The 21403-nt window shown below is 48.7% G+C and overlaps 1 protein-coding gene across 25 annotated transcripts in view; it reads left to right on the top strand.

Moving 5' to 3' along the window:
- The window catches only part of LOC120808967 (neuronal cell adhesion molecule), a 56535-nt gene that overhangs the window by 302 nt on the left and 34830 nt on the right, over positions 1 to 21403 (top strand). For 5 of the 25 annotated variants that reach the window (XM_078083470.1, XM_078083474.1, XM_078083482.1 and 2 more), the window contains exon 1: positions 19852 to 20037. The exons of 19 other annotated variants lie outside the window; for them this stretch is intronic. The gene's annotated coding sequence lies outside the window, so the exon portion shown is untranslated. Of the gene's footprint in view, positions 1 to 18562; positions 18582 to 19851; positions 20038 to 21403 lie in introns of those variants that run through there. One more of the 25 variants, XM_078083472.1, reaches the window with a different exon arrangement.

Genomic DNA, 21403 nt, shown 5'->3' on the forward strand with positions numbered 1-21403 from the left:
AGCGTACAGTTCACTGTCAGGAGTTTGTGGGCAGAGAGGAGGAGGATGAGCTGGATGCTGCGCGGTGCTGCATTTAGAGATGAATCTTTAAATAGGAATATATATATGTATATATGCATATGTGTATGTGTGTGTGTGTGTGTGTGTGTGTTAAAGACGCGTTTGCGTCTTGGCTTGTGGCCATCAGTGAGAGCAGGTGCAGGTGAGCGCGCCTGTCAAATCAATCACTCGCCACGAGATGCTGTGAGAAGTCGGCGTCCAATCGGAACCCTTGAAGTCATCTGTCCTTTGCTTCGTGGTGCTGTACAGATTGATGGATAGATGGATGGGAGGGGGGGAGGTGGGGGGGGGGTAGATCTGCTGTATTTGACAGTTGTTGTTGTTGTGTCCCGTGTTGATGAAATAGCTGTCCTCTTAGACAAAATCCCTCATGTCCTAAGCTCATTTGCCCCCCCCCCCCCCCCACCCCCCTCCTCTCCCCCATGTTTAATTCCCTTCATATTCATATCACAACTCTGGTCTGGTTCGGACTGTCCACTTGTTTAGTCTAATGCCCCTCCATTAGATTGAGCATAGCAGATATCGGCCTGCAGAGCTCACGTCATGTTATTATCATGCAAGCAGAGCAATTTGCTTTACTGAATGAAAAGAGAGAAGAAAAGAAGAAAACCTCACATTCCCCCCACCTCCCCTCCTCCTTGTCCTCCCTCCCCGTGTCTCCCCTCGGTCAGAGCTTCAGTCGAGGGGGAACTCGCCCATCATGCAGCACCCCTTCGCCCGCTCATCCCCAGACGCACACACACACACACACACACACGGCCCCACACACATGCCTCAGCTGCCCACTTTCGCTGCCTACTCGGATAGCCACATTAATAAAATGCTAATGAAGTTCATTGTGCGAAGCTGTTGTTCTTACTTCTCTCACTAAAAGGTCTGACACACTTTCCGGTAGTGTTTATTCACTCCAGGCAGACTGTTGTTAATCTGTCTAAGAAGATAACAATATCTGCCTCTCCCCGCCTCATGTCCCGTTTGCATTAATTCTCAAACGGGCGGCAAAATGTGCGATACCACTTTACATACGCATATCCCCAGACGTGTGTGTTTGTGTGAGTGTGTGTCTTTTGACGGGCTCTTCGGGATGTAGCCGGAGCCCAGAGAGCCTCTTCTCTCCGGCTACTTGAGCTCAACCGACCGGACATCTCGGGCTCATTTCACCAATGTGGAGGAATCGGGACGATAAAGTGACCTACATTGTGCTGCCGTCTTTACTTTCACCCTGCGCACCATCGGCACTGGGGGGGGGGGGGGGATTTGCATAACTGAGGGATTACCATGACACACGTTGGCCGGACTTGTTGTGAGAGCAGCAGTCAGTCCCGATGCTGACCTAAAACCGGCGGCGGGCAGCCCGGCTGCGGGGGCTGTGGGAAAAGCTTGGGTGTTGGAGGGGAAAATGCCACCAATTTCCCCCCGTGGGCCGCAGAAACACGCAGACTATTCTGCAGCAACCGCAGGCAGGGCCGGGACAAAGTGTCTCACAGATAGAGAGACATGCATGCCGGTGGGGGTGACATCATTTCGGAGAGGAACTGATGGGAACCTGATTCATGTCAGCGAGGACACACTTCCTTTGTGTTGTCCAAACCATGTTTCAAAGATGGGGGATTTCAAAAAGGACGCGGCTGGCTGCAGCTGCAGTCCGAGTGGAGGAAAGTTAAAGCCAGCAGGTCGTTGGTTAACAGATATTTAAAAAGTACAGCACACAAATCTCAAAACCTTTATGGATTTTACACTTTGGTTTTCCCTCTAAATAAGTTTGCCTGGTTTGGTGACGATACCATCAGTATCCATACCGTCACCATCACTTACGTTATTATAACTGGTATAATGTATTGTCAAAACCACAAAATGTGTCTCCAAGTGGAAGACAACAGGCCTTGGATAAAGCGCCGGTAACTATTTTGTCTTCTAGAACGGCATGGATGCGTTCAAATTGAATTTAATTGAATTCATTTTATTTTGTAGAGCCCAAAATCGCAAATTACAAATTTGCCTCAGAGGGCTTTACAGTCTGTACGCATACGACATCCTCTGTCCCGAAACCTTCCATCAGCACAGGAACAACTCCCCAAAAAATGAAAAAACCCTTCCAAGAGGGAAAAAAAGGGAAGCAACCTTAGGGAGAACGTCAGAGGAGGATCCCACTCCCGGGATGGACAGACTACAATGGACGCCATGTGTACAGAATGAACAATGTATAATACATGCAATTCCTACACGCAAGAAAGACATTTTGTCCAGCTGGCCCACTGTGTCCCGGAAACACGTGTACGGGGACGACCGCAGTGAAGTGCTGCTCGGCTGAACCTCCGGGGGCCCATGGAGGCCCGGGCCCATCCGTTAGCGTCATCGCGGTTATGAGCGCTTCATCCCGGTGGGCGGGTCACACGCGGCGGGCCCTGACATCGCCTCGGCCTCCTTGTCACGGGCTTGTTCGTCTCATTTTGGGACTGATGAGCACCTCGTTATGGCGCCTCGGAGACAACGCCGTCCCCCACCGCTTCACGGATGCTTGGACACTTCCGTTGGTAGTAATCGGGACAAATGCATGCATGGGCAGATGAGTACATGCACAGAGGGACATGTATGTTTCTTTGCGCTTTGTTTTTCCCTCTTGGTATTTGGGGCCTGTGTTACTGCAGGCTGCTGGGTGCAATTAGAGTTTCACACTCAGTTAGGCAGCAGTGTCTAATGGGGATTGACGCCTTCCTGCGAATCCATTCCACACAGATGCAACTGTTGATGTTTACATACTAGACCTCTATTGTATTATCAGGAGTGGAGGGTGACAGATGACTGGGGCATTTGGATGTTAGATTTATGTGGCACAGATAGCGAGACGGTTTTTCTGTGTAATTAGATACAAAAATGGGGAGACACTCTGCTGCGGTTTCTCCTGCAGCAAAATAGCTTTGACAATTTATACTTACTTTGTTATTTCTCAAAGGTATAAGCCTGGAAGTGTTCTTCAAAACACGTTGTTACATTTGTTGAAATTGTCATTACAGCCCAACTGCATCAATCAGATGCTCTGACAAAAAAGATCTATGATATGGAAACACTGTCGTAATAAATTGATTTCATTTGCCTTTAATGAAATGATTGAATGACCGAATGCACTCATCGCTTGTCATGGAATCTTCAGGAGCTTTTTGCTGCTTTGTTATTTACTTCCATTGTGTCTTTAGGTTCAGGACGACTGTTTTGCGGTCAGACACTAACCGTGTTGCCAACATTACGACTGTCTTGCTAGATTGAACATGTTTTGGAGCCACTGTTTCTCGCTACCTTACGTAGGTAAGACTTGTTGAAGTGGAAGGATTAAGAGATGAGAATTCTCTGGTTCTAGTTACTCAAATGTGAACATCTCTGTTGGTGTTCCATGACAGTACACCTGATATCTCCGAGAGAAAACCAACGGGGGGAATCATCAATAATGAAACATATTTTCAGTCGCACATTGTTAACACAGGAATGAGTGAAGTAGCCGTACTGTTACATTAGGTGGTACTTTTTTGGGGGGCAGACGGTGGACGGCCAGCGGTCAGCGCTGATGATCAGCACCCTGTGAGGGTGGAATCATCACCCAAGAGCTTTACACCATGACAGTCATCAAGCCCAATCCCTCACGGTTGCCCGGGGAAACGCTATTACAGCCCGTGTCAGGTTATTACACCGCTTGGTGTGAACAAAGCATTCAGCGATGCTCTTTTCTGTCCTAACCAACTGCCAGGGAGTGACAGCAATCCAGCCCCCCCCCTTTTCAAGTGGGTGGTTGGGCTAATGGAACGTAATGTTGTGGGTTCGCCGTTCCCTTTCTACCCCCTCGCCGAGCGCCTGCATGTGCCGCCGGATCGGACTCCCAGTCAGCCTCGACTCGGGCGGCTCGCCGCGAGCGAGCGAAGGGAGACGGGACTTGAGTGACGGGCGCTCGCCGCGCGTGTTTCCTGAATGCTCACAAGATGATGCGCAGTCTTGCCGGCCAGTAGAACAAGCGGAGGGAGTGGAAGGAGGAGTGGGAGTGTTTTTGAAGCTCACAGGGTCGCAGGAGGGAGGGAGGAGGGGGGGGGGGGTCATGTACCTCGGTCGATGCTGAGGAGGGGCTGGGGGGAACAAAGGGGGTCTGTTTTCTCCGTCTGTACTGGCGGGACGGCTGTCCTCTCGCCTCTTTCTTGCAGTGGAGGGGGGGGGGGTGGGGGTGCTAGAGGGTTGTGCCTGAGCAGAGCCACAATGGACACTCCACGCAGGCTCCAGGCCTGTTGAAGCTCAGGATGTTGCAGCAGGTGTTGGAGAAGCAGTCGGCGGCTCAGTGGCACCACTGCTTCCCTTTCCCCCGTCCTGGAAACAACAGGAGGTGGGCGGTGTGAAGGCTCGCCAAAATAAAGGAGGATTCAGGAAGAGCGTGCGCTGGACTGCTTTCTGGCCCCGTCCATCTTCCTCCTATTTGCATAGAGCTTAAAGGTAACGCGGCCACACATCCCACTCTCTGTCGGCACGGCGACGCGGCCCACTTGTGTCGTCTAATGGCTCGGCAAATACATCACCACAGCTCTTTTTCTGCTGGGGATTGGCGAGTGTTTAAAGTGCGGGGGCTGCCTAGAATTCCACCACAAGCCTCCGCAGTGAAGTCTGTTTTGGTTCCACATTACCAACTTGTAAAATGTGGCGTCTGCCGAGATGAGCGGAGAGAAGGCGTGGAATGTCTCTGTTGCCTTAGCACATAATGCAACCGTGATTGGATCAACTGGAAGATGGGGGACACTCAGCTGTCAGCTGATGAATAAAGTTGACATAGAAACACAAAGTGGCTTTTCCATGGTCCAGGAGGCTCGATGACCTCAAGGTCTTATTTAGGCCAGAGCCTTCCAATGCCCCTGCCCTTTGCTCCAAACCCCCCCCCCCCCACACACACACACACACCACGGCCGAGGGTAAGACACCGTGTTCGCGGCTCAGCGGCCTCCACTGAAGGGCCCTTAATCCAAGTGGGATGACAGCTTGGCTCCAGATACTGTTTCTGTGGCGCTGAGACCAATGGGCTTTTCTCTCCCTTTTTCATCTCTTAAACCCCCCAAACACAGCCTCAGGAATCCTGGGAAGAAAAAAAATGTTCCCGGGGGGAAACAAAGGAACGGAATGGTAAACAAATCCAATTGTAGATCTTAGAATCCTCCATTTAGCAGAAGATAAATGTGCTTGTAGTTTGAGATATCAAAAGTACAAAATACATATTCGGTCTCCTTTGTTGTTGATTTTGTTTTTTTTTGTCCTGTTGTCGCGATGTGCTGTAAAAAACATAATCTTTACTCAGATAATCTTTGTCCAGGCTTCGAAATGATTAGGGAAGATTGAGGTCAGAAATCATAAAATGTTCATCAACAAATAGATCCCTTTTAAAATCTGCTCATTGATCTGTTCGGTTGAACAACAGACATTGTCACAGTCAAATGGTCAAAGACAAAGATGCTGCTTCAGCTTTCCAAACGTGAGCATTTGCATCTCTTTTTGTTTTATAGAAATTCTAAATGGAGGGACCTAAGCTTTTTGACTGCTGATCATACAAAACACACCATTGATTTGAATCAATCAATCAACAGACAGTAAGAAATACCTCATTTATAATACCCAATTATTTATTTGTACTGTATGTGTAATTTGAACCCCACTTTCCTGCTATCACACAACACAGAGCACCAGACCGCTACAGAATTCCTGTTATAACAAGGACATTCTTTTTTTTTTAGAGGGAAATTGTCATTTTGATTTATTAACTAAGACCTAAGGACATGAATGGAGGTGACTGTGCTCAGGCACTCTGCCAGAGCAATTTAAGATCAATTGCCGGCGATGGAATAGCAATCAGCATAATCTCCTTGCGGTCAGACCTTTGCTGGTTGCTCAGCTCTGGCCTTCTTGAGGAGCTGGAAGAATGTAATTGTCACTGGGCTGATTCCTTGCTGTGGGCTAGCCGGGGCCGGCTGTGAGGAGGGGAGGATGAACAAATGGCAACTTCATTTATCAGGATCTCCTGTGAGGCTGGCCTGATAACCCAATCAAACGTCTAGTGTGGCTGAGAGCCGTCTGGGGCAACACGGGGCTTTTTTTTTTTTTTTTTTTTCTGGCTCTGTTTGTCTCTCTGTCTACGTGGAAATCAATGCGTCTTTGTCAGTGTGCCGCGGTTCATGGCCCAAGTCCCATGGCGTTCAGGGCTTAAAGCCTCTCAAAGCACACAAAACAAATCCCAATATTTCCAAAAAGCAGAAATCATCTTTTCCGTGTCTTCTACTCCCCGTATATTTCATGACACAATTGCGTCATTGTACACTTGGATTGTGCGATGAATGGCCTCCCTTATATTGGTTTTTGTTGGTATTGTTCTGGCACAGGTTGAAAAGACTCCGGTCTGAAGCAGACCTAATGCTCGGGTCTTTAAGGTTGGCTGCTTTCGGGCCTCTCGGGGGGCTCAAGTCACAATGACCACATCTCTGAATGAGCGGAGCGATGGCGGACATGTTACTCAAAGGGGTTACTGCGTGACAGAGAGCACACCCCCACACGTCCCGTGAGAGCAAAATAGGACACTTTCACTCGCGGGTCATTTGTGATGCGTCACTGAGGTGGAATTCACTCTGGTCTCTGAAGTCAGTATCTTGATTGTAGTTGACATTTGGTGGTATGTAGAAGCCTCAGCTCGGAGTCAAGGGACGCTCTTTAGATGTCCCGCTCTCATGAAATGGGATTGGTGCGGAATAATAGATGAAATTGTTGGCGTGCTGCGGGGCTGCACTGAGCAGCTTTACTCGCTCTTTGGTTTTATGCATTTGGTCAGCTATCTGCGGCTAAATTTAAGTGCACATCTGGGGCTTTTAGATAATTGACAAAGCAGGAATCTCAGTAAAAAACTCTGTTGCCCTTGATTAAATGATAATGGTTCGAATTTGCAAAGCCAGCCGCCGGGATTCTGATATGCGCGGCGCTTATCGAATTATTAAAGCCTCAATTATAATCTCAGTTTTTAGCTATGTGATTTAAATAAAGGAGCAGTCATTGCCCTGAGTGCAGATATGGCTGATGTCTGAATTTGAATTGAGGCTGTACAGTCCGGTTTGGTTTTTATAACAGTACACATTCATTGTCAGTCTGCTTTTGTGACTCGTGAAACATTTGGAAATTCTGATCAAATCTTTCTTTATTATTCCCAAAATGTACAGTTATACATCTTGGTGTTCCTTCCCTGTTTACTCTGACTCGGCCTTGGGCGAACTGCTAGTCTTCATCAAACCCATGCATATTTTATGAATTCACAGATAACCAGTTTCAAACATTGCTTTTAAACGGAGGCGTTTTCCCCTGATTTGGTGTCTAATCATCACAAGCAGAATTGGGGAACAGCGCGGAGGTGCGACTGATTGGATTCTCCTCAGTCATCGGCAGTGAAAAAAAAATCAAATTAAGCCTTAAGCGTCCCGAGTCAAACTCCCCAGGATTACGCTGGCCCCGCAGCCGAAACTCAACCCTGGGAGAGGGTGATAACTCCACTCCCATAATCTGAAGCTGGGGCTGACTAGCGGGGGGGGGGGGGGGGGGGGTTGATGATGAAATCCTTGCAAACCCACACCGACCCACCGGGGGTGGCTGTCTTCACCGCGAAGCACGCCACGGAAATAAGGTCCAACTCACGCAGTTTAAGGTCTTGAGTCGTCAGTGCGTGTCAATGTTGGTGCCCGCGGCAGGCCGTGCTGCTGCATGCAGCTACGCCGTGTGTTTTGGAGGAGATCATTTTAGCACAACTGATTTCATGCGGAGTTTCATCCGTGTAGCTCACAATCCCCAGTGCTTTGAAGTGAAATTAGAAGCGTGTCTGTAAGCAGGGAAGCGACAGACAGATTATCTGATGCCCTGAAAGAGCATTTTAACGCCCCCCTCTCATCCTACCCTTCGAGTCTTTAATGACAAAATGACATCCTGCAAAGTCCCTTTCCTTTTGCCCCCACTTCAGGATGTTTCACTCGCTCTTTTGTGTCCATAAAGGGAAAGTCCATGTTTACTGTGGTCTTTGCTTTTTTTTTTAAATCAGTCCTTGAGAAGAGCGTGAATGTGAGAACAAGGGCTCCCACCAGGACACTGCTATTGATCAGGTGTTTGCCTAAAGGGGGTGGGCAGAGTTGAGGAGCGTGATGGGGTCAGCGTAAGGTGAGAGAGACGGGGAAGAGCCCGGGACCCGGATGTCGTTGTCCCTCTCACCGGGATGCAGCCGGGTCTGAAATACGCCTCTTTTCTTTTGATCCTGGAAACAATGCACCTGCTGGAGGCCCGAGGACATGTCCTCTCCCCATGTGTCCTTACCCCAAGTCCCGGAGGTACCACCAACCTGTACCAGTGTGAATAAGGGCTCTGCTTATTCCTCTTCCTATTATCAATATATCAACGACTTGACTAAAGAGGAAAGGAAGTTCTTCTCACGAGATTTGATTGTCTGGATTTTTTTCCCGGTTTATCATCAGAATGCAGAGTGAGAGCTGGATATGCTTCTTTGTCCTCAAAACAAAAGTTGCTGAATCTGTTTAAGCCGCTGTGTTTATCTAAGCTGTGATTGAACGGAAACGGGACGGGTCGGGTATGAATTTGGAGTGGAAGCGGCGCTTTGACAGCAGTGGCAGGCCGGCGGCGTTATTGGCAGCCTCCTGTGAATGAATTCCTTCCCAGTAGCAGGTTTGAAAGAAGAAGAAAAGAGGAGGTTTGATTCAAACGTACTACTGACTTAATGCACCACGAGGACGGCAGTCCCATAATGTCTTGTGAAAGCATCCCTTTTTATCCCTGTGACTCACATTGTGTGGAGCAGAAGTATAATGGAGAAGGTGACCCGCCCGGGACAGCTCCTCGTAGCACTTCAGTTTGATTGACACAGAACTTTTTTTCTCTTCACATCGGACATCACAAAATGGGATAAAAGTATCTCCTTTACATAACATTGGACAATTGCATGCCTAACCTCCTTCATTCACCACTGGGCCTCTGTGAATTCAAAGTGGAGCAACCTCAACGTATCTGTGTTTTGTAATGCTAAAATTAGCAGACTCTGAGGCATGTGCTTTATGTGGTGATGGCAGGAAAACCAGTTGCGCTATTCCATTTGTACATATATATATATACATATATATATATTTGGCAGAATTGAAAGTTCTGGGGTGTTGGTAGTGGGTGTTACTTATGAACAAAAGTCTTGGAACGTATGCTTGAGAGAAGACGTGTTACTAAAGATAAGATATCATCTTCACACCCCCGTGGGCCCATTTAGATATTTTCTTTCACGGTACCACGCGGTTTCTCCTCTGCATCTTTCACTTTCTTTCCTCAGAAAAAAACCCCCCAAATCTGCACACGGAGTAGACCACAATAGAGACGGTAGACGTGGTATAAATGAACACTTGGGATGTCTCCTCACAGCACCACCTCTCAGCTGTGCAGCTGTAAATGTTTAATGGAGGGTTAAGGAACGAGGGGCACCCCGTGTCTCTCTCTCTCTCTCTCTCCCTGTCTGCATCGTGTCTTGTTCCCGCCGGGTTCGGGCTCCAGTGCTCGCCGCAGCATCGTGAGCCGCTGCGCGGGCCGCACACAAAGCCTCACTGGAGCCCGGTGCGCCGACACACATTGACTCACAACGTCTTCCGTCCCTCGACTCTCGTGCGCCCAAGTTCGCCTTTTTTCCGGCCTCCGCCTTCCCGGCCTCGGCGTCCAGAGCAGTGCGCAGGTGTTGGACCACCACCCACCGGCCCAGCGTCACGGTCACAGCCGTCCTTCAATGGCTCTTTCACTGCCGCTCGGTGACAATGCATTTTTTTCCTTCTTCTCCATGCCATAAAGCAGAAGCTGTATCGAAGCAGCACAATGCCGGGCCCATCTGAAACTGTTTACCATGTGAAAGGCACACCGGGATCAGGATGCCTACCACTGTGTGGGGCTTTTTGACTTGCCACTCTATAATGAGCACGCAGTGGAAGGAAAAGGGGCAGGCGGCTTTAGCTGGCATTGTGATCGCTGCATGGGGAGAGGAAACGCAGTATAAAGTGCTGATCCCGGCTATTCTTCCACGGCCCTTTTTTATACCTTCTAGAACACGGAGATGACTGTGACATCAAATGTCAGCAGTTTGAGCCGCGGGCGGACGGACGGGGCAAGAAAGAGTTCGGGAGTTTGTCCGCCTTTTAAAAAAAAGAAAAATGACGCAATATTCTGTCAAACGTTCTGGTGCTTTTAAAATAATTCAGCGGATTTCTCATCCCTGACGGAGCTGCAGCTACCTTGACACAGCTGCTGCAGGTGTCCTCCGGATGAGGACGTCTCTTTCAGCGAAAGTCAACAAAGTGAAGTGAAAACAGCTTGACTACAGAGGCTTAACCGGCGGAACAGAGAAGCCCTGCAGGCGAGTGATTAGCGTCCTTTGTGCGACTCGTACCTGTCTTCTCTCGTCTCGCTGTTTGTTGTCGGCGGTTTGAAGAGGCTCCCCTTGTTCAGAGTTGTCTGGCCTCAGGCACTTCCTATATGACTCAGCCCCCCCCACCCACCGGCCCCCAGCTATTTATGTAACGATAACCATAACGGTGTTGGACCAGCGCTGCCGGTGACTTAGCGGTAGTCCGTCAGCGAGGCTCTTAGTCACTAATTGAGCACTCCAGCTGAGAGGGACCTTTTTACAGGCCGGAGGTACGCGGACAGACGGTCTGCACAGCCAGACGGGATTTCAGCAGCACTCAGACCTCCTCCAGGGGCTACACGGTCCCCTCGGCCCCTCCGTCCCCCCCAGAGGGCTTATCCTGCCGGACGAGAGCCCTCCAAGGTCCTCCTGTCCTCCGCTGGCCATCCGTCACGTCAAGGACACCCACCTGTCACGTGTCAATAGGCCGAGGAAATGAGAGCAGCACCGCACACATGAAAGCCCAGACGGGGACGTGTTTGAGTACAGTAACCCGACGAAGAATCCGGAATCCGGAACATTTATTACCAAAATATGTTCAGACGTACAAGGAATCTGACTTGGTGGTTGGTGCGTGACAGTAGACAGTAAGACAATGACAAGACCGATAAGACAATATAGTACAAGAACGGTATGAAAAAGAATATGAGGCTATGGGCTAAGGGGATATAGAATAAACCATTTAAAAATAAAGGATAAGAAGGAGTATGAATGAAAAATAGAAGTGCACCAGCGAACAGAACCATCTACTCCAACTGTGTGAGCGTGTGTGAAAGTGACAAAAAGCCACGATGGGAAATTGTTTTCTTTCTTTCTAGATGATCGTTGTTTCCTTAGTTTTTAGTTTTTTCCGGATTTGTGTTTCATTGCTCTTCATGCAGTATTTACATTTTCCGAATAGTAAAAAGGCAATTTGATTCAAGCGCTGTTGAAGTGCATCTCATCTCTTTCGTTGTGCTGCGCAGCATTTTTAAAAGCTTCTTGTGAATTGATTGCAATTTTTCTGCCCAAGCAGCTTTCATAAGACATATGGCGTGGATAAATAATATATATACTCACCCATGATGCCGATAACGATAACAGCTCACAACAAATGCCCGTCAGCCAATATTTGACTCAAAACAGTTTGATCTATACTCGACATTACAACATGAACATTCCATCACTTTGGTTATTTTGTGGCTGTCGAAGTCATTTCAGCGTGGCCCACTTTTCTGTATCCGTTCCCTGAAGATTACAGGGTGTCGTGTCACAACTGCAGCAATGTTAGTTTAGCTTATCAGGACTGAAGCGGAGGGAACAGAGACTAACGCTCATCTCGGGGGACGCCGCGGGGACATTTGTCGTGGTGGGGAACAACCGAGCGCGCGGCGCAGACACCGCGGAAATCGCATCAAATGACAAGGCCGTTGTCTCCGGCAAATCAAGTGAAGGCCTCTTTCTCGCCGGCTCCAGCTTATCTTCAGAGCCAGTCTCTCTGACGTCGTGCATTCAAGGCGCAGCTTGTCTGTCAGCTTCGTTTCGTCGCTAATTTATTCATTTAAGCGCGCGGCAGCCACATTCAAAGACAATGGTGCGCAAGCTCTGCGTTGAATTAACCTCAATAATTATGCAGATTCAGCTCAAGAAAAGCCCAATTGTTCCTCAAATTCCTGCCCCCTCCCGTGCTTGACATTCAAGTGAATAAATGACTAGACTTAAGAAAATGTTCAAAACCACTTTAAACACCGTTATGAGTGTAATAGTGTTTCGATTGTTCCCTTCAAGGTCAGCCATTCCTGTTTATGGTTGCATTGCTGGTCATTTTCATCTGGGGTTCGGCCTAATGGAATCCATGTATCCTCGGTGAGTGCATCGTCCCGTGCAGGGGATCCATTCTCTCTAAACATTTTAAAGGAATGCGCTGTAAGCGTTTCCAATAAAGGCGGTTTAAAGTGCTAATGGTTCGTTTGATCAATACGCCAGCGTTTCCACTGTAAATACCAACGCTGGTTGAGCACATTTAAAGGAGAGCATTAGAATCCATTAGACGCTCACTTGAATCCAGGTTTGAGTTGCAAAAGGGTGCTCGTGGATGTCGTATTTTGAGCGCGCATCATATCGCTGTGATCTGTTCTCAACAGGAAACGTAGTCCAGTTAAAATACAACTCCTCTAGTCTTATAGTTATGTAATTACATCTATTTAATGTCAACATGTTTGTGATTATTTTCCGCTTTCAATTGTCAGACTTTTGGGCATATATATATTTGGACGTCTGACCGGCGCTTGGACAAACAGGGCTGGCCACGTCTCCACCATGCGTCCGTGATACAACAGTTGGCCCGATGGTGGAGAAAACAACAACGACGGATCAAAACAACGATTGTAAGAAGTCCATTTGCGTCCCGTAGACAGCAGGCATCCTGCGGAGGAGACGGGACGCCCGTCTCACAGGAGGCTTAATGACCGATCTGGGAAACGAGAAGCCCAGGGATGTTGTCCTTATTCAAGCCGTTCCAAGGGTGGGACAGGAGATGTCCCCTCGCTGTGTGTGTTTACCCAGCTCATAAGTGGCTTCATATCTGATGCAGGATCAGGGTTTGGCCTCTAACCACAGTTATCTCCCCATCCTCTCGGTGCCATCGTGTGTTTGTGACGACTGCCTCCTCTTATGCACAGACAACTCGTGAGTAAACCACACCGAGCGAGTGTGTGTGGGGTGAATTATTAATGCAGTGTAAATCCAAGCTGCCTCATGGCAGGTGCGTTGTGTGCTGTTTGCTCTGTGTGTGTGTGTGTGTGTGTTTGTGAGACTTTGTCAAGGAGCAGCGCTGTAATTAAAAGGCAGCACAGGCTGCAGTCCGGCCCACACACACTCGGCTATGTGCACACAGGAGATCGGCTCAGTGGAGTTTGTCTACACACACATGGCCACTAGTGCTCTCGCTCACTCACACACACACACACACACACACTGATGCTACCGGGAAAACAGTGTCTTTCCTCGTCCCTTCCTCCTCCTCCTGCATTCAGACTGAGTTGTGCAGTACAGTGTGTTTCTCTCCCTCCCTCCTCTCCTCGCCCTGTGTCCCACTCGCTCTTCGTGCTCCTTTTCTCTCTCCCACTAAAGTCACACTGTGCCGCACTCGAGCAGCAGCAGTGTGTTATTGTGCAGCATGCAGACGGCGGGTCTGAGGCGAGCGGTGGTATCATCCCGTGGTCCCCGGCGCTGTCACCCGCACCAGAGACCATGGAGTCCCAGGGGAGGAGAAGGTGTCCTCCTCCACTGGGCCAGTTAGAAATAGCCAAGACACTCAGTAAGAAACCCTGTCTTTTTATATTTTCACCCTGAACCATCATCCAGGTCATTTATTGGATCTCAGCGATGCTTTGGATCCAGCCTGCACACGTTTGTCTCACACTAATAAAACACCCACACATTCGGGTTTCAGCGGTACACTCGTATGCCAGACACACAACACACAACGTACAAACACGTACCAGTTAGCACTCAGGCACACTGGCCTTCAGCACACCCTCTGCCTCTCCTGCCTTTCATCCTGTCTCCACGCCTCTGCATTTTTATCTCCGCACCTGCAGCAACGTAATGTGTGTGTGTGTGTCTGTCTCCTTCACCACTCGACATATTGCCACGTCACCCGGCCAGCTGTGTGCCACTTGTTTGCCGTCCATCACGTGTACTGATTTTTTTGAAGTACATCCGTTAACCGTTTCTGCGTACCGAACCAGTGAACAGAAGTTGTTATTTGTACTAAGCCGTTCCCTTTTGTTGTTCACGCTGCTGACTGATTTAGCACCATGGATTTCACATGAGACTAGGACCAGTGGGCGAAAACAGTCGGTACTCGGTTTTTGGACTCATAAAAAAGGAAACTCATTGCTGCAGGGACCCCGAGGTGTTTCTCCTCGCTTTTGCTTTGCTACCTGTTTTATCTCGCGTGGTTGAGTATATGAAGTGAGTTTTTCTAAGCTCCATCGGTTCATTCGGTACATCGCAGGGGGCCATGCTGTTTGTTTCAATCACAAAAAGCCAAAGCATCCATATTTTAGGCTACAGCTGTTACTGTACTGTTAATTTATATTGCACACATTTCATTTCATTTAAGTTTTTTACAACCTGCTCAGTTCTGCCTTATTTTTATTTCATGTACATTTATGTAAATATTGTATTTTTATTTTTATTTTAATTTTAAAATTGGTCCAGAAAAGGCAAGCACAAGAATTTCAATACACAGGGCGTGTGTAATCGACAATAAAACGTCTTTAAGAGGGTGGGCATTGTAGCCTTTAAACACCAACATTCTAATGTGCACGTTAGCAGGCTGATGTTAGCATTTAGCTCAAAACCGTCTTGGCTTCAGTGCCTACAAAGCTGTCTGCATCGCGCCGGTTTAAATCCCCAGTGAGTGTTTGAGCTTTGTTTATTCTCAGGAATCGCGGCGCCTCCACAGATGGTGCGAGTCAAAAGCACACGCAAAAACATGCTATTGCTATTTGTTGCTTTATTCTCCGAAACGACGGGTTGTGGGAACACAAATCCCAGACTATTCGCAACGATGTCCATCTTTATGATGTCCTGTTTCTAAAGCATTTAAAACAAACCGATCTTCGTTGTAAAGTGGCGAGCGGCGCGCGACCAAGCTCCTCGTGGTGCAAAAGCTTCTTGCTCTGACAAATTCCCCGTGGTAACAACGAACCGGCATGGAGCCGACGTGTCCACCCAACGAGTCACAAAATCCGGAGCATGAAGAGCTCCTTAAAGTACAACCAAGCCACTTCTGCAGGACCGTGTTTGCGTTGGTGTGGAGACCATATGTGATTGGGTGGTCCTGGTGGGCCGAGGTGGTGCCGAGGAGACAGGTGGTGTGAGAGCTGAAAACACAGCATGGGAAGAGGATGAAGATGAGGAATCTTATTCCCCTCCCGCTGTCGCCAACATGCACTTCAAAGACGACGCCAGGCCCTCTCAGCTGTTGTTGTTGTTGTTGTTGGTTAAGGACACTAATGGAAACCGATGACACGTACATCAGCAACGGCGGCCGAGCCGCGTTCTGCTCTTACTGCGCTAATGAGCCGAAGCTTTGATTTGCCGTGAAGTGAAACTGACGTCCGTTCCTCTGGCCTATAGGCGCGAGAGCAATGCGTCAGCGGGGCGGGGTTCTTCGTGCTCATGGCGGCAGCGTTGCCAACGGTAATGAACAGGCGGGATGACGCGCCCCGCGCAGCATCGATCGCGCTCTCTCACACAGACGGCGGATGGAAATTGGTCCTGGTGGGGAAGCGAAGGGAGGCGCACACACGCCTGCGCCTTCTGCGGACACATATGGATGCAGGGTTGAGCCCACATGTACATACTGGGAGTGTGTGTGTGTGTGTGTGTGCGTGTGTGTGTTTATTGAGAGCCGCTGATGCTCACTGGACCAAGGATGATCCTCCTTTTGGTGACAGAATGGAGCATATAAAGACCTGGGCGGTGGGCCTCTTTGCTGCAGAACTCTCTGGATCTCCTCCAGCGCCCCTCTGGTCCTCAGCTGGTGTTCTCTGTAGCAGGAGGAAAGACCCTCACACATACTGTATCAAACCAGGCTGCAGCGCTTCCTCTCTGGCTTCATTACCACACGAATGGTCGCCATATTGTCATAAACTGTATGGCTATTGTTGGCAAGTCACTCAAAGGCCTTGGCTCCAACATGGTGAGCTAACAATAGCCTGAGGAGGGGGGGGGGGGGTTCTTGTTTCGAAGCAGTACTGGTGGTCTAACTTTATAGCGAAATTTGGTTTTATTTTATTTTAGTGTTGTCTAATATGTGATAATATAGTAATATATTATATAGTAATATGTACTGTATATATAAAGTATATAATTATCAGCTCATTGTGGAAATCTGGGAAACCGAGATGGATCAGACAGGTTGCAAACAAGCCAACAATATGAATCACTTCAAGGTTAAAACACAAAACGTGCACGCTGGAAATATCCGGGGTAATTCTTCACAGAACAGAGAAGCTGTGCGACATGGCAAACGGAAAGGAAACAGACGATCCTAAATCAATGTAGACAAACGGTGAATTTGCTTCCTACTTGTAGTCCCAGAGATACAAAGCTTATTGAGTGGGGAGGAAAACAAAGTAGGTTTTATTTTATTTTGGAATCCTGCCCATTAGGGTCCGCTGATCCGAGCAGCAGCATCCTTACCTGTGGATACCACGAGGAAACAAGTGTTTCTTTTGTTTGACCCAACGGCGCTTCCTCACCTCCTCCTTAAGTGCACGTTGACCTGGGCGCTGTTTGAAAAGTGTGTCGGCAGCAGACGACGAGGGCTGCTGACCAGTTGGTGTTTGGCAAGTTGAGAGCGGGTCAAACATTGGGAGTAATCTTGGGATGTTTGAAGACGTTTTACAAAATGTCTTTTTTAAAGAAGATTCCCTGCTCCGCCTCCTAACAATGTATAGAAAGAGGTTGGCTGCTCTGAGCAGAGAGGGGGAAAAGAGAAATGCGGCCAGTGCTCCTCTGGCTTCTGTCGACCGATTTGTGTGTTTGTGTCATTACGGGTCTTTCGGTCAAAAAGAAATACGATGCAAGCCACTACAGGTCCTTAACCTCGGGGACGGTCCCCTGCCTGTGTGCGGTAAATCTATTCTGCGCTTCCTTTGTTTCTGTTTTACTGCGCTCTCTCTGCCTCTCTCTTTCACTCTGTCCTTTTTCTTTTTCTCTCCATCTTCCTCTCTGTTGTCTGTGAGCATGTTAACACTCCAGCCCTGTCAGCGAGCCCCACGGCTCCATGGTAACCAGTCACACCATTCTTTACCAGTGTGTGTGTGTGTGTGTGCGTGCGTGTGTGTATGTTTGCCTTGATGGGCGGTATCAGGTCTCGTTTAGTTTCAAAAAGCTGAGGAGAGGTCGTGGCCGACTCTATGGGCCTCTTGCTGTAATTCATTTAAATTCCCTTAAGACCCCCGGCTGCTTTGTTTTCCTCTCACTCTGATCCCGAAGCCTGTGTCATCACCGCAGCACCACGCAACCCGGGCAAAAAGAAGCGTCACCAGCGAAATGGTGAGACGTCCGTGTGGCCGGTGCCTCGGCCAGCACGCCGGTCCTGCCCCCGATGCCCCCGATGCCCCCGATGCCCCCGAAGCCTCAGCGCTGTTGTGCACCAATGACTTCAGCCAGAGTTTACACGGCGAACATGAAGAGCGGCCAAATGAAGACGTTACCTGGGAACAGCGCTGCTGTGCGTTGTTGTCACATCTAAACATTCTGGGGTGGGGGGCTTCAAAAAGGGCTCAATCATTTATTCTCCTCTGAAGTATCCTCCCCCTCTCCCCCCTCCCCCGATAGCCTCCTGAACCCAGCCCTCATTCTCTCCCCGAGCCAATCATATTTCACTCCCATTCACGTTTCTGAATAGGACATTTGAAAAGAGTCCTCGCCCACCGAACACCCACCGATAACCAGCCCCCCCCCCCCCCCCCCACACACACACACACACACACGGTGAGGAGCGCTTGGTCTAGACCGCAGCGTGAACTTTGCTCTGTTAAAAGTTACCAGTGAAATATGCAGTTGCCATTGAAATATTGTCATTCTATTGCTGTGGTGACAAAGAGCAGGGAGGTCGCCGCTGCTGTCAATGGGCCGAGGGGGGGGAAGGGGGGGTTCGCCCAGTGTCTCTGCTCAACGGAGTCAGTGTGCTGAAATAATGCCCATTAGACTTGGTCAATCACGCCCCCCCCCCCGCTCAATGAAGTATGGCCCTTTCTCTGGTCTCATACCATAACGCATACACCTCGGCGCTATCCATCATCGCTCCCAGAGATGATGGATGGCCACGTCAATGCCTTTATTTATGCTACATTTGTAAAATGAATGGCTTCTCATGCGCTGAAGGTTGCCGCTGGCAGAGCTTAACGTGGTGAGTTATGCGCCCGTAGAAAAGGACTGAAGACGCTCATTAAGCGGATTAAGGTGCGGAGTTCCAGCGCGGAGAGGTTCTCGACCACCGAGGAAGCTCTGACGCTCTGTGGGTTTCATCGTGGTAAGTGGGAGGACATGATATACTTGCAGCAGTGTGCAACAACGCCCGTGAAGGGAAGCCATTGAACTCATACATGACAGAACTCGTATGCCTCTGTAGGAATATGAAGTGGAAACAATGGAGCGATGGTTGAAGAAGTACTCAGATCTGTTAATCATAGGTGGGCTTTTCTTGTTTTAAATGTTTCAAATGTTGCGTAATGCAACGTGTGCATCCTCGGCTCAAACAAATGTGTGAAATGTATTTGTATGTACTAACCCTAACCCTAACCCTGATAAAGTCCAGCGTATCCTTTTAGCAGCTTCTTCTCTCCTGTGTCAGTTAATACATGTAGTGGAGCGAAATGTTGTACACGAAGTACACACATCAGTAATCGCACTTCCCACAGTTACTTTCCACACTGCAACTGAGAGAGAAAACCTTTGACATCCTGTTGTCTACATCATTGTCCAGCGTGGTGGACAATGTGCTTTGAGGCAGATACCATCACATTTTCAGTGCCTTTGTAATGAGAGGAGCATTATTTAGGGCCGGGCCCAGAGAATAGTGGCCCTTTCAAAGGGACAGCTCCCACCATTGTTGCCCTCTGCAACCACAGCTACGGGACGTCAAAAGACCCTTTTCACGTCTATTCTTTTAAAACGGAGTCGGCAGTAAACAAGCTCCGCCTCACCGAGTCAACCAGATTAGATTGCACGGGGACATCTGTTGAGTGTAGGTGAGCACTTTCTCTTCCCTTCCCACTGTATGTGAAAGGAGGTCCGCACGATGTGCCTTGAGGCTTTCCCCCCCCCCCTTTTATTCGTGGAGCTTTGCTGCTTTTACTCCACCCTCCAACCCTCCACCCTCCATTGAGCATCCAGAAAGCTGCATTGACTCGACCACAATCGGTGCAGCTGACAGCCATTCTAGTGTACGCTGGGTGCCATTGGATTTAACATGCAATCAAGGTGTCAGTGTTGCTTTTAATGCGTTGCCAGAAACTGGTGCACGGCAGCGGGACGTTCTGGCCCGTCATCTTCCTCCTCATCCCGCCTGGCGGTCGCGTCTGCAACGAAAAACAAACAACTTGTCGAATCGTTTTTTTGTCTGTAACAAGATGTTTGAAAAAAGAAAAAACCCACCCGGTTACTTTGTGGGTCGTGGTAGCTGTTCATGTGATACCAGGAAATGTTTAACCTCTATTGTACGGAGACAAAAGGTTGTTTTAAGCCCCTTTCGAGCGAGGAGGGAGGGCCGGGGGGGGCGGGGGGACGTGGGAGGAGGGTTAGTGGGTGTGTTGGTGGGTGGGTGGGGACGGGGTTGTGAGGGAATCCGGTCGTCTCCCTCTACACTCAGTCCCAGCAGACGCATGGAGCAATACGCAGCCGCTGGGATTATGACGGCTTCACTGAGCTCTCACACGGATGCTCTCTGCGAGGGGACGTCTTCTCATTGACTCGCACCGGGACAAAAGGTGATGTCTTCTCTCTTTTCGGGCATGTTTTTTGTGACGTGCGGCTCGTGACGTCGTTGGCGCTCCGACGGCCTGTTTAGAAGACGTTGGTTCTCCTGCACTAGTGGAACTTGAAGGATCCCACTGCTGAAACATTGAATCGATAATCAATAATCGAGTAATACGTATACACTGGTTTAAGTCTCTCAGGCGTGAGGATCTCCTCTTTTTGTAAATGAAACATTTTGGTGTACTTTTCCTTTCGCCTTTACAATAGAAGCTATGTGAGGATGTTGGTGTTTCAGAACTTGTGACGGAGGTTTTTCAACGAGTGCAGAAACTACAGCTACTAATTTGACAATTATTATTTAAGCTTTCCTAATATGCTTTAGTACATGGAATATTTTTGGGGTTATAGATGGTCCAACAGTTTGGGCCAAAGGACATTTTCTACAATCTTTTCCTAAAACAAACAACACCCCAAACAATGAATCGATTAGAAATCCAATCAGACACCGAGATGATTCCCAGAAAGTTGCTAATAATACAACAAATCCAGTTATTCTTTGTGTGCAAGGCGTGTTGAGGCGGGAGGACGCCAGTGAGGTAAATTGTCGGCGAGATGACACTCGACTCATCATGCACCTTCACACCCAACAGCACATCTTTATGCTGCTGTTCATTTGGCCGGATTCAGTCTTTGCTTTAACGGCTTAAAAAGCAGATCTCCGCTTACGTGAGTTGTGTCCCGTGATGTAAATTCATCATAGAGGAAGCGAGACTTGTGTTCCCGCTGTAATTATTTCTTCCCCTCTTCAGCGGTAATGATCCTTCATCGGTATCTTCTGGAGCCGCACTCTGCCTCTCATTAGGAGTCTAGAATTATACCCACAGGCCGCGGTGCTGCTGCTGCTGAGCCCCCCATCCCCCCCCCCCCCCCACCAACGTCTGAGGACACACACATGAAAACAACACAAGCAGGAGACAACCACTTCTCATTAGGGAACTGTGTCACGCCTCACTACCTCTGAGCGTTGTGTCAACCGGAGGACATCTCACCTTACTGGACAATCACATTTAGCCCGACGTGGCTAATGGAGACGCAAAGCATCACTTTAGAGCACAAGTTTAAATTTGTATTTCCCATGGCTGCAAATATGTCTTCGCCAATTCACTTTACTGAATACTAAATATTTCATGTTTCATTTTATAGAGATGTATTCCTTAAAAGAGTAAACTAATCAGTATTAACCAACTCAAGATGAATCGTTTATGCAACTCCACCGTTTTTAGTCACTTTCGAGCAGCACAACCAGCTGTAACCACGTCGCTGTCAATTTTGTTAACGTGCAAATGGTTGCTCATTTACGCCACCTATGGGCCAACA

Source organism: Gasterosteus aculeatus, chromosome X (assembly GCF_964276395.1).
Source record: "Gasterosteus aculeatus chromosome X, fGasAcu3.hap1.1, whole genome shotgun sequence".
Lineage (NCBI taxonomy): Eukaryota > Metazoa > Chordata > Actinopteri > Perciformes > Gasterosteidae > Gasterosteus > Gasterosteus aculeatus.